At 45.9% G+C, this 12,205-nt stretch overlaps 5 non-coding genes across 5 annotated transcripts; all 5 read left to right on the forward strand.

Annotated features, from left to right (window-relative positions):
* Positions 1 to 1,798: 1,798 nt before the first annotated feature.
* Positions 1,799 to 1,989, forward strand: LOC130337942 (U2 spliceosomal RNA). The gene has a single exon (XR_008878743.1). It is a non-coding gene; the product is annotated as a U2 spliceosomal RNA (small nuclear RNA).
* A 2,094-nt stretch (positions 1,990 to 4,083) lies between these two features.
* LOC130337943 (U2 spliceosomal RNA) lies at positions 4,084 to 4,274 on the forward strand. The gene has a single exon (XR_008878744.1). It is a non-coding gene; the product is annotated as a U2 spliceosomal RNA (small nuclear RNA).
* A 2,108-nt stretch (positions 4,275 to 6,382) lies between these two features.
* LOC130337944 (U2 spliceosomal RNA) lies at positions 6,383 to 6,573 on the forward strand. The gene has a single exon (XR_008878745.1). It is a non-coding gene; the product is annotated as a U2 spliceosomal RNA (small nuclear RNA).
* A 2,091-nt stretch (positions 6,574 to 8,664) lies between these two features.
* LOC130337946 (U2 spliceosomal RNA) lies at positions 8,665 to 8,855 on the forward strand. The gene has a single exon (XR_008878747.1). It is a non-coding gene; the product is annotated as a U2 spliceosomal RNA (small nuclear RNA).
* Positions 8,856 to 10,946: 2,091 nt separating this feature from the next.
* LOC130337947 (U2 spliceosomal RNA) lies at positions 10,947 to 11,137 on the forward strand. Its single transcript, XR_008878748.1, has one exon. It is a non-coding gene; the product is annotated as a U2 spliceosomal RNA (small nuclear RNA).
* Positions 11,138 to 12,205: the final 1,068 nt, after the last annotated feature.

The following is a 12,205-nucleotide window of genomic DNA, read 5'->3' on the forward strand; positions in this document are numbered from 1 at the left end:
CCTAATTGACAAAATAAGATTAATGCTTATGAAGAAATATAAAATCTCATCCCTTCCCCAATATCGCGCCACACCCCTACCCCTTAATTCCCTGGTTGAACTTGATGGACATATGTCTTTTTTCGACCGTACTAACTATGTAACTATGTAACATAACATGGGGGGGGGGGGGGGGGGTCTCCTGGCTGTTCACACAGGTGTGTCATTGCTGTACATTGACCATGCATTGCTTCTGTGGTATTGCAAAGGCAAAGACAAATGCTTCCAGCCATCCATTGCACTAATGGATTGGTCATCAGCTGGCTGTCTATGTCCCGCATCAATATAGACCAAAGTACAGAGGGTTAGGCTATGCTATTGTGCACCTACCTGATGCATCAGAAGGTGCGAGGCCCTTGCTAAATTCTGTGCACAGACTTTGAGATCTATACTTTAGACTGTATCTAAACCTGCTCCAACATGGACTGACATTCTGGCCTACTTTCAGCCGATGCGACTTGTCTGTCGCTGAACAGTCGCTTTTTATGTATTCAGCACCTATGTATAATGTTGTAAAAATGCTCTAGAAGCTAAAGTCGCAGAAATGTCACACATATTTGGCCTGCAACTTTCTGTGCGACAAATTCAGACAGGAAAAATCAGTATAAATCCTTAGAAAATTATCCCCCAGTGTCTCCATCTGCTGGCGGTATTGAATAAGCATTGCTGCACTGATGGGGTATGCATTAGACGAAAAAAAAGAAGAAAAAGAAGAATAATACGCCCAGAAAAGAGGCGAAAAGGAGAAAAACGTAAAAAAACGTGAAAAAAAAGTAAGAGGAAGAGAAGGGAAAAAAAGGTGGAAATGGGTTTAAAAGTGATTTCGGTGGAGAATATATATATATATATATATATATATATATATATATATATATATATATATATACGCGCACACACACACATATATATAAACGTATTCTCCGTTGAGATATTGCAGCCGCTGCTGTGTCCAGGCCCAGGAGCCTTAGCACTGTGCTGTGATGTCACTCAATACCACTGACATCACTAGGTGTAAACAACATCTCTCCTTTGCTGTGTATGTGACTATGGAGCTGTTTGGTGATGTCGTCTATTATGGCCTTCATAGAAGCAACAGGAGATTGTTGCATCCATCTAGAACCCTCAGAACTACAGTGCTATGATGTCACTCACTTCCACAGGCCTTGCAGAGTGTAAACAACAACAACCCAGCTTTGTTGTGTATGTAACCATAGGGATTTGTGATGTCACCTAGAACCTTCACAGCAGCGACAGCTTTATGAGGAGCATCAGCACTGCTCTGCCTGAGCAGAACCATCACCGCCATAGGTTGTCAAATAACCCGGGTTTAACCCACACAGGTAAGTCCAATGGGGTGCAGGCATGTCCTCTATGCTTACAGCTTCCCGTGGGTGTTGGTTTGATACCGTTTGGGGACAGCCAAGGAGGCATCTGCAGGCAACAAAGGTAGGTGTGTGCTTGTGTGTGTGTTTCCTATGCAGATCCTAAGCCCAGTGTCACATGCAAGTAGGAGGAGTAAGAAGGGTTCCTGGCAAATCCGGGTTATGGATTGCATTTAAAAAGGCCCCGTGGGAGTGCAATGGGCCCCTGTCTTGCTGCTTAGCAATAATGGTATGGGTTTAGGTTCTGCTGTGTGTACTGGTGGTTGACTGCCCCCCAGCCCAGAGTGTGCATGGAAAATTGTCTGGCAGCCTCCCTGACAGCAAGCAGTGATAGTGCCCATGAAGGGCACCTTGTTGGGCCCGCCCCTTTCACGGTTATCGCTTCTCGGCCTTTTGGCTAAGATCAAGTGTAGTATCTGTTCTTATCAGTTTAATATCTGATACGTCCCCTATCTGGGGACCATATATTAAATGGATTTTTGAGAACGGGGGCCGATTTCGAAGCTTGCTTCCGTCGCCCTATGCATTGACCCGATATGGCAGTATCTTCGGGTACAGTGCACCACCCCCTTACAGGGTTAAAAAGAAAGATTCCTACTTTCATTGCTACCTGCTTGCTGGCTAGCCAGCTAGCCAGCCCTGTGGGCCTTGCTGCTGCTGCAGCCAAAAAACAAAAGGTGGTGCTGCTGCTGCTTCTGCTGCTTCTGCTTCTGCTTGTGTCTGGCCGCTGTTGGAGCGTCCAGGCACAGGACTTCTGCTGCTGCTGACTAAATGGCCTCCTTAATTGGATCATTTGAGTATCCAGCACACCTGTGCAGGTAGGGCATGACATGATAGGCAGCTGCCTTGATAGCGGGTGGGTGCTGAATGTTCCTAATTGACAAAATAAGATTAATGCTTATGAAGAAATATAAAATCTCATCCCTTCCCCAATATCGCGCCACACCCCTACCCCTTAATTCCCTGGTTGAACTTGATGGACATATGTCTTTTTTCGACCGTACTAACTATGTAACTATGTAACATAACATGGGGGGGGGGGGGGGTCCCCTGGCTGTTCACACAGGTGTGTCATTGCTGTACATTGACCATGCATTGCTTCTGTGGTATTGCAAAGGCAAAGACAAATGCTTCCAGCCATCCATTGCACTAATGGATTGGTCATCAGCTGGCTGTCTATGTCCCGCATCAATATAGACCAAAGTACAGAGGGTTAGGCTATGCTATTGTGCACCTACCTGATGCATCAGAAGGTGCGAGGCCCTTGCTAAATTCTGTGCACAGACTTTGAGATCTATACTTTAGACTGTATCTAAACCTGCTCCAACATGGACTGACATTCTGGCCTACTTTCAGCCGATGCGACTTGTCTGTCGCTGAACAGTCGCTTTTTATGTATTCAGCACCTATGTATAATGTTGTAAAAATGCTCTAGAAGCTAAAGTCGCAGAAATGTCACACATATTTGGCCTGCAACTTTCTGTGCGACAAATTCAGACAGGAAAAATCAGTATAAATCCTTAGAAAATTATCCCCCAGTGTCTCCATCTGCTGGCGGTATTGAATAAGCATTGCTGCACTGATGGGGTATGCATTAGACGAAAAAAAAGAAGAAAAAGAAGAATAATACGCCCAGAAAAGAGGCGAAAAGGAGAAAAACGTAAAAAAACTTGAAAAAAAAGTAAGAGGAAGAGAAGGGAAAAAAAGGTGGAAATGGGTTTAAAAGTGATTTCGGCGGAGAAATATATATATATATATATATATATATATATATATATATATATATATACGCGCACACACACACATATATATAAACGTATTCTCCGTTGAGATATTGCAGCCGCTGCTGTGTCCAGGCCCAGGAGCCTTAGCACTGTGCTGTGATGTCACTCAATACCACTGACATCACTAGGTGTAAACAACATCTCTCCTTTGCTGTGTATGTGACTATGGAGCTGTTTGGTGATGTCGTCTATTATGGCCTTCATAGAAGCAACAGGAGATTGTTGCATCCATCTAGAACCCTCAGAACTACAGTGCTATGATGTCACTCACTTCCACAGGCCTTGCAGAGTGTAAACAACAACAACCCAGCTTTGTTGTGTATGTAACCATAGGGATTTGTGATGTCACCTAGAACCTTCACAGCAGCGACAGCTTTATGAGGAGCATCAGCACTGCTCTGCCTGAGCAGAACCATCACCGCCATAGGTTGTCAAATAACCCGGGTTTAACCCACACAGGTAAGTCCAATGGGGTGCAGGCATGTCCTCTATGCTTACAGCTTCCCGTGGGTGTTGGTTTGATACCGTTTGGGGACAGCCAAGGAGGCATCTGCAGGCAACAAAGGTAGGTGTGTGCTTGTGTGTGTGTTTCCTATGCAGATCCTAAGCCCAGTGTCACATGCACGTAGGAGGAGTAAGAAGGGTTCCTGGCAAATCCGGGTTATGGATTGCATTTAAAAAGGCCCCGTGGGAGTGCAATGGGCCCCTGTCTTGCTGCTTAGCAATAATGGTATGGGTTTAGGTTCTGCTGTGTGTACTGGTGGTTGACTGCCCCCCAGCCCAGAGTGTGCATGGAAAATTGTCTGGCAGCCTCCCTGACAGCAAGCAGTGATAGTGCCCATGAAGGGCACCTTGTTGGGCCCGCCCCTTTCACGGTTATCGCTTCTCGGCCTTTTGGCTAAGATCAAGTGTAGTATCTGTTCTTATCAGTTTAATATCTGATACGTCCCCTATCTGGGGACCATATATTAAATGGATTTTTGAGAACGGGGGCCGATTTCGAAGCTTGCTTCCGTCGCCCTATGCATTGACCCGATATGGCAGTATCTTCGGGTACAGTGCACCACCCCCTTACAGGGTTAAAAAGAAAGATTCCTACTTTCATTGCTACCTGCTTGCTGGCTAGCCAGCTAGCCAGCCCTGTGGGCCTTGCTGCTGCTGCAGCCAAAAAACAAAAGGTGGTGCTGCTGCTGCTTCTGCTGCTTCTGCTGCTTCTGCTTCTGCTTGTGTCTGGCCGCTGTTGGAGCGTCCAGGCACAGGACTTCTGCTGCTGCTGACGACTAAATGGCCTCCTTAATTGGATCATTTGAGTAGCCAGCACACCTGTGCAGGTAGGGCATGACATGATAGGCAGCTGCCTTGATAGCGGGTGGGTGCTGAATGTTCCTAATTGACAAAATAAGATTAATGCTTATGAAGAAATATAAAATCTCATCCCTTCCCCAATATCGCGCCACACCCCTACCCCTTAATTCCCTGGTTGAACTTGATGGACATATGTCTTTTTTCGACCGTACTAACTATGTAACTATGTAACATAACATGGGGGGGGGGGGGGGTCTCCTGGCTGTTCACACAGGTGTGTCATTGCTGTACATTGACCATGCATTGCTTCTGTGGTATTGCAAAGGCAAAGACAAATGCTTCCAGCCATCCATTGCACTAATGGATTGGTCATCAGCTGGCTGTCTATGTCCCGCATCAATATAGACCAAAGTACAGAGGGTTAGGCTATGCTATTGTGCACCTACCTGATGCATCAGAAGGTGCGAGGCCCTTGCTAAATTCTGTGCACAGACTTTGAGATCTATACTTTAGACTGTATCTAAACCTGCTCCAACATGGACTGACATTCTGGCCTACTTTCAGCCGATGCGACTTGTCTGTCGCTGAACAGTCGCTTTTTATGTATTCAGCACCTATGTATAATGTTGTAAAAATGCTCTAGAAGCTAAAGTCGCAGAAATGTCACACATATTTGGCCTGCAACTTTCTGTGCGACAAATTCAGACAGGAAAAATCAGTATAAATCCTTAGAAAATTATCCCCCAGTGTCTCCATCTGCTGGCGGTATTGAATAAGCATTGCTGCACTGATGGGGTATGCATTAGACGAAAAAAAAGAAGAAAAAGAAGAATAATACGCCCAGAAAAGAGGCGAAAAGGAGAAAAACGTAAAAAAACGTGAAAAAAAAGTAAGAGGAAGAGAAGGGAAAAAAAGGTGGAAATGGGTTTAAAAGTGATTTCGGCGGAGAAATATATATATATATATATATATATATATATATATATATATATATATATACGCGCACACACACACATATATATAAACGTATTCTCCGTTGAGATATTGCAGCCGCTGCTGTGTCCAGGCCCAGGAGCCTTAGCACTGTGCTGTGATGTCACTCAATACCACTGACATCACTAGGTGTAAACAACATCTCTCCTTTGCTGTGTATGTGACTATGGAGCTGTTTGGTGATGTCGTCTATTATGGCCTTCATAGAAGCAACAGGAGATTGTTGCATCCATCTAGAACCCTCAGAACTACAGTGCTATGATGTCACTCACTTCCACAGGCCTTGCAGAGTGTAAACAACAACAACCCAGCTTTGTTGTGTATGTAACCATAGGGATTTGTGATGTCACCTAGAACCTTCACAGCAGCGACAGCTTTATGAGGAGCATCAGCACTGCTCTGCCTGAGCAGAACCATCACCGCCATAGGTTGTCAAATAACCCGGGTTTAACCCACACAGGTAAGTCCAATGGGGTGCAGGCATGTCCTCTATGCTTACAGCTTCCCGTGGGTGTTGGTTTGATACCGTTTGGGGACAGCCAAGGAGGCATCTGCAGGCAACAAAGGTAGGTGTGTGCTTGTGTGTGTGTTTCCTATGCAGATCCTAAGCCCAGTGTCACATGCAAGTAGGAGGAGTAAGAAGGGTTCCTGGCAAATCCGGGTTATGGATTGCATTTAAAAAGGCCCCGTGGGAGTGCAATGGGCCCCTGTCTTGCTGCTTAGCAATAATGGTATGGGTTTAGGTTCTGCTGTGTGTACTGGTGGTTGACTGCCCCCCAGCCCAGAGTGTGCATGGAAAATTGTCTGGCAGCCTCCCTGACAGCAAGCAGTGATAGTGCCCATGAAGGGCACCTTGTTGGGCCCGCCCCTTTCACGGTTATCGCTTCTCGGCCTTTTGGCTAAGATCAAGTGTAGTATCTGTTCTTATCAGTTTAATATCTGATACGTCCCCTATCTGGGGACCATATATTAAATGGATTTTTGAGAACGGGGGCCGATTTCGAAGCTTGCTTCCGTCGCCCTATGCATTGACCCGATATGGCAGTATCTTCGGGTACAGTGCACCACCCCCTTACAGGGTTAAAAAGAAAGATTCCTACTTTCATTGCTACCTGCTTGCTGGCTAGCCAGCTAGCCAGCCCTGTGGGCCTTGCTGCTGCTGCAGCCAAAAAACAAAAGGTGGTGCTGCTGCTGCTTCTGCTGCTTCTGCTTCTGCTTGTGTCTGGCCGCTGTTGGAGCGTCCAGGCACAGGACTTCTGCTGCTGCTGACTAAATGGCCTCCTTAATTGGATCATTTGAGTATCCAGCACACCTGTGCAGGTAGGGCATGACATGATAGGCAGCTGCCTTGATAGAGGGTGGGTGCTGAATGTTCCTAATTGACAAAATAACATTAATGCTTATGAAGAAATATAAAATCTCATCCCTTCCCCAATATCGCGCCACACCCCTACCCCTTAATTCCCTGGTTGAACTTGATGGACATATGTCTTTTTTCGACCGTACTAACTATGTAACTATGTAACATAACATGGGGGGGGGGGGGGTCTCCTGGCTGTTCACACAGGTGTGTCATTGCTGTACATTGACCATGCATTGCTTCTGTGGTATTGCAAAGGCAAAGACAAATGCTTCCAGCCATCCATTGCACTAATGGATTGGTCATCAGCTGGCTGTCTATGTCCCGCATCAATATAGACCAAAGTACAGAGGGTTAGGCTATGCTATTGTGCACCTACCTGATGCATCAGAAGGTGCGAGGCCCTTGCTAAATTCTGTGCACAGACTTTGAGATCTATACTTTAGACTGTATCTAAACCTGCTCCAACATGGACTGACATTCTGGCCTACTTTCAGCCGATGCGACTTGTCTGTCGCTGAACAGTCGCTTTTTATGTATTCAGCACCTATGTATAATGTTGTAAAAATGCTCTAGAAGCTAAAGTCGCAGAAATGTCACACATATTTGGCCTGCAACTTTCTGTGCGACAAATTCAGACAGGAAAAATCAGTATAAATCCTTAGAAAATTATCCCCCAGTGTCTCCATCTGCTGGCGGTATTGAATAAGCATTGCTGCACTGATGGGGTATGCATTAGACGAAAAAAAAGAAGAAAAAGAAGAATAATACGCCCAGAAAAGAGGCGAAAAGGAGAAAAACGTAAAAAAACGTGAAAAAAAAGTAAGAGGAAGAGAAGGGAAAAAAAGGTGGAAATGGGTTTAAAAGTGATTTCGGCGGAGAAATATATATATATATATATATATATATATATATATATATATATATACGCGCACACACACACATATATATAAACGTATTCTCCGTTGAGATATTGCAGCCGCTGCTGTGTCCAGGCCCAGGAGCCTTAGCACTGTGCTGTGATGTCACTCAATACCACTGACATCACTAGGTGTAAACAACATCTCTCCTTTGCTGTGTATGTGACTATGGAGCTGTTTGGTGATGTCGTCTATTATGGCCTTCATAGAAGCAACAGGAGATTGTTGCATCCATCTAGAACCCTCAGAACTACAGTGCTATGATGTCACTCACTTCCACAGGCCTTGCAGAGTGTAAACAACAACAACCCAGCTTTGTTGTGTATGTAACCATAGGGATTTGTGATGTCACCTAGAACCTTCACAGCAGCGACAGCTTTATGAGGAGCATCAGCACTGCTCTGCCTGAGCAGAACCATCACCGCCATAGGTTGTCAAATAACCCGGGTTTAACCCACACAGGTAAGTCCAATGGGGTGCAGGCATGTCCTCTATGCTTACAGCTTCCCGTGGGTGTTGGTTTGATACCGTTTGGGGACAGCCAAGGAGGCATCTGCAGGCAACAAAGGTAGGTGTGTGCTTGTGTGTGTGTTTCCTATGCAGATCCTAAGCCCAGTGTCACATGCAAGTAGGAGGAGTAAGAAGGGTTCCTGGCAAATCCGGGTTATGGATTGCATTTAAAAAGGCCCCGTGGGAGTGCAATGGGCCCCTGTCTTGCTGCTTAGCAATAATGGTATGGGTTTAGGTTCTGCTGTGTGTACTGGTGGTTGACTGCCCCCCAGCCCAGAGTGTGCATGGAAAATTGTCTGGCAGCCTCCCTGACAGCAAGCAGTGATAGTGCCCATGAAGGGCACCTTGTTGGGCCCGCCCCTTTCACGGTTATCGCTTCTCGGCCTTTTGGCTAAGATCAAGTGTAGTATCTGTTCTTATCAGTTTAATATCTGATACGTCCCCTATCTGGGGACCATATATTAAATGGATTTTTGAGAACGGGGGCCGATTTCGAAGCTTGCTTCCGTCGCCCTATGCATTGACCCGATATGGCAGTATCTTCGGGTACAGTGCACCACCCCCTTACAGGGTTAAAAAGAAAGATTCCTACTTTCATTGCTACCTGCTTGCTGGCTAGCCAGCTAGCCAGCCCTGTGGGCCTTGCTGCTGCTGCAGCCAAAAAACAAAAGGTGGTGCTGCTGCTGCTGCTTCTGCTGCTTCTGCTTCTGCTTGTGTCTGGCCACTGTTGGAGCGTCCAGGCACAGGACTTCTGCTGCTGCTGACTAAATGGCCTCCTTAATTGGATCATTTGAGTAGCCAGCACACCTGTGCAGGTAGGGCATGACATGATAGGCAGCTGCCTTGATAGCGGGTGGGTGCTGAATGTTCCTAATTGACAAAATAAGATTAATGCTTATGAAGAAATATAAAATCTCATCCCTTCCCCAATATCGCGCCACACCCCTACCCCTTAATTCCCTGGTTGAACTTGATGGACATATGTCTTTTTTCGACCGTACTAACTATGTAACTATGTAACATAACATGGGGGGGGGGGGGGGGGTCTCCTGGCTGTTCACACAGGTGTGTCATTGCTGTACATTGACCATGCATTGCTTCTGTGGTATTGCAAAGGCAAAGACAAATGCTTCCAGCCATCCATTGCACTAATGGATTGGTCATCAGCTGGCTGTCTATGTCCCGCATCAATATAGACCAAAGTACAGAGGGTTAGGCTATGCTATTGTGCACCTACCTGATGCATCAGAAGGTGCGAGGCCCTTGCTAAATTCTGTGCACAGACTTTGAGATCTATACTTTAGACTGTATCTAAACCTGCTCCAACATGGACTGACATTCTGGCCTACTTTCAGCCGATGCGACTTGTCTGTCGCTGAACAGTCGCTTTTTATGTATTCAGCACCTATGTATAATGTTGTAAAAATGCTCTAGAAGCTAAAGTCGCAGAAATGTCACACATATTTGGCCTGCAACTTTCTGTGCGACAAATTCAGACAGGAAAAATCAGTATAAATCCTTAGAAAATTATCCCCCAGTGTCTCCATCTGCTGGCGGTATTGAATAAGCATTGCTGCACTGATGGGGTATGCATTAGACGAAAAAAAAGAAGAAAAAGAAGAATAATACGCCCAGAAAAGAGGCGAAAAGGAGAAAAACGTAAAAAAACGTGAAAAAAAAGTAAGAGGAAGAGAAGGGAAAAAAAGGTGGAAATGGGGTTAAAAGTGATTTCGGCGGAGAAATATATATATATATATATATATATATATATATATATATACGCGCACACACACACATATATATAAACGTATTCTCCGTTGAGATATTGCAGCCGCTGCTGTGTCCAGGCCCAGGAGCCTTAGCACTGTGCTGTGATGTCACTCAATACCACTGACATCACTAGGTGTAAACAACATCTCTCCTTTGCTGTGTATGTGACTATGGAGCTGTTTGGTGATGTCGTCTATTATGGCCTTCATAGAAGCAACAGGAGATTGTTGCATCCATCTAGAACCCTCAGAACTACAGTGCTATGATGTCACTCACTTCCACAGGCCTTGCAGAGTGTAAACAACAACAACCCAGCTTTGTTGTGTATGTAACCATAGGGATTTGTGATGTCACCTAGAACCTTCACAGCAGCGACAGCTTTATGAGGAGCATCAGCACTGCTCTGCCTGAGCAGAACCATCACCGCCATAGGTTGTCAAATAACCCGGGTTTAACCCACACAGGTAAGTCCAATGGGGTGCAGGCATGTCCTCTATGCTTACAGCTTCCCGTGGGTGTTGGTTTGATACCGTTTGGGGACAGCCAAGGAGGCATCTGCAGGCAACAAAGGTAGGTGTGTGCTTGTGTGTGTGTTTCCTATGCAGATCCTAAGCCCAGTGTCACATGCAAGTAGGAGGAGTAAGAAGGGTTCCTGGCAAATCCGGGTTATGGATTGCATTTAAAAAGGCCCCGTGGGAGTGCAATGGGCCCCTGTCTTGCTGCTTAGCAATAATGGTATGGGTTTAGGTTCTGCTGTGTGTACTGGTGGTTGACTGCCCCCCAGCCCAGAGTGTGCATGGAAAATTGTCTGGCAGCCTCCCTGACAGCAAGCAGTGATAGTGCCCATGAAGGGCACCTTGTTGGGCCCGCCCCTTTCACGGTTATCGCTTCTCGGCCTTTTGGCTAAGATCAAGTGTAGTATCTGTTCTTATCAGTTTAATATCTGATACGTCCCCTATCTGGGGACCATATATTAAATGGATTTTTGAGAACGGGGGCCGATTTCGAAGCTTGCTTCCGTCGCCCTATGCATTGACCCGATATGGCAGTATCTTCGGGTACAGTGCACCACCCCCTTACAGGGTTAAAAAGAAAGATTCCTACTTTCATTGCTACCTGCTTGCTGGCTAGCCAGCTAGCCAGCCCTGTGGGCCTTGCTGCTGCTGCAGCCAAAAAACAAAAGGTGGTGCTGCTGCTGCTGCTTCTGCTGCTTCTGCTTCTGCTTGTGTCTGGCCACTGTTGGAGCGTCCAGGCACAGGACTTCTGCTGCTGCTGACTAAATGGCCTCCTTAATTGGATCATTTGAGTAGCCAGCACACCTGTGCAGGTAGGGCATGACATGATAGGCAGCTGCCTTGATAGCGGGTGGGTGCTGAATGTTCCTAATTGACAAAATAAGATTAATGCTTATGAAGAAATATAAAATCTCATCCCTTCCCCAATATCGCGCCACACCCCTACCCCTTAATTCCCTGGTTGAACTTGATGGACATATGTCTTTTTTCGACCGTACTAACTATGTAACTATGTAACATAACATGGGGGGGGGGGGGGGGGTCTCCTGGCTGTTCACACAGGTGTGTCATTGCTGTACATTGACCATGCATTGCTTCTGTGGTATTGCAAAGGCAAAGACAAATGCTTCCAGCCATCCATTGCACTAATGGATTGGTCATCAGCTGGCTGTCTATGTCCCGCATCAATATAGACCAAAGTACAGAGGGTTAGGCTATGCTATTGTGCACCTACCTGATGCATCAGAAGGTGCGAGGCCCTTGCTAAATTCTGTGCACAGACTTTGAGATCTATACTTTAGACTGTATCTAAACCTGCTCCAACATGGACTGACATTCTGGCCTACTTTCAGCCGATGCGACTTGTCTGTCGCTGAACAGTCGCTTTTTATGTATTCAGCACCTATGTATAATGTTGTAAAAATGCTCTAGAAGCTAAAGTCGCAGAAATGTCACACATATTTGGCCTGCAACTTTCTGTGCGACAAATTCAGACAGGAAAAATCAGTATAAATCCTTAGAAAATTATCCCCCAGTGTCTCCATCTGCTGGCGGTATTGAATAAGCATTGCTGCACTGATGGGGTATGCATTAGACGAAAAAAAAGAAGAAAAAGAAGAATAATACG

This window comes from Hyla sarda, unplaced genomic scaffold (genome assembly GCF_029499605.1).
Source record: "Hyla sarda isolate aHylSar1 unplaced genomic scaffold, aHylSar1.hap1 scaffold_511, whole genome shotgun sequence".
Taxonomy (NCBI): domain Eukaryota; kingdom Metazoa; phylum Chordata; class Amphibia; order Anura; family Hylidae; genus Hyla; species Hyla sarda.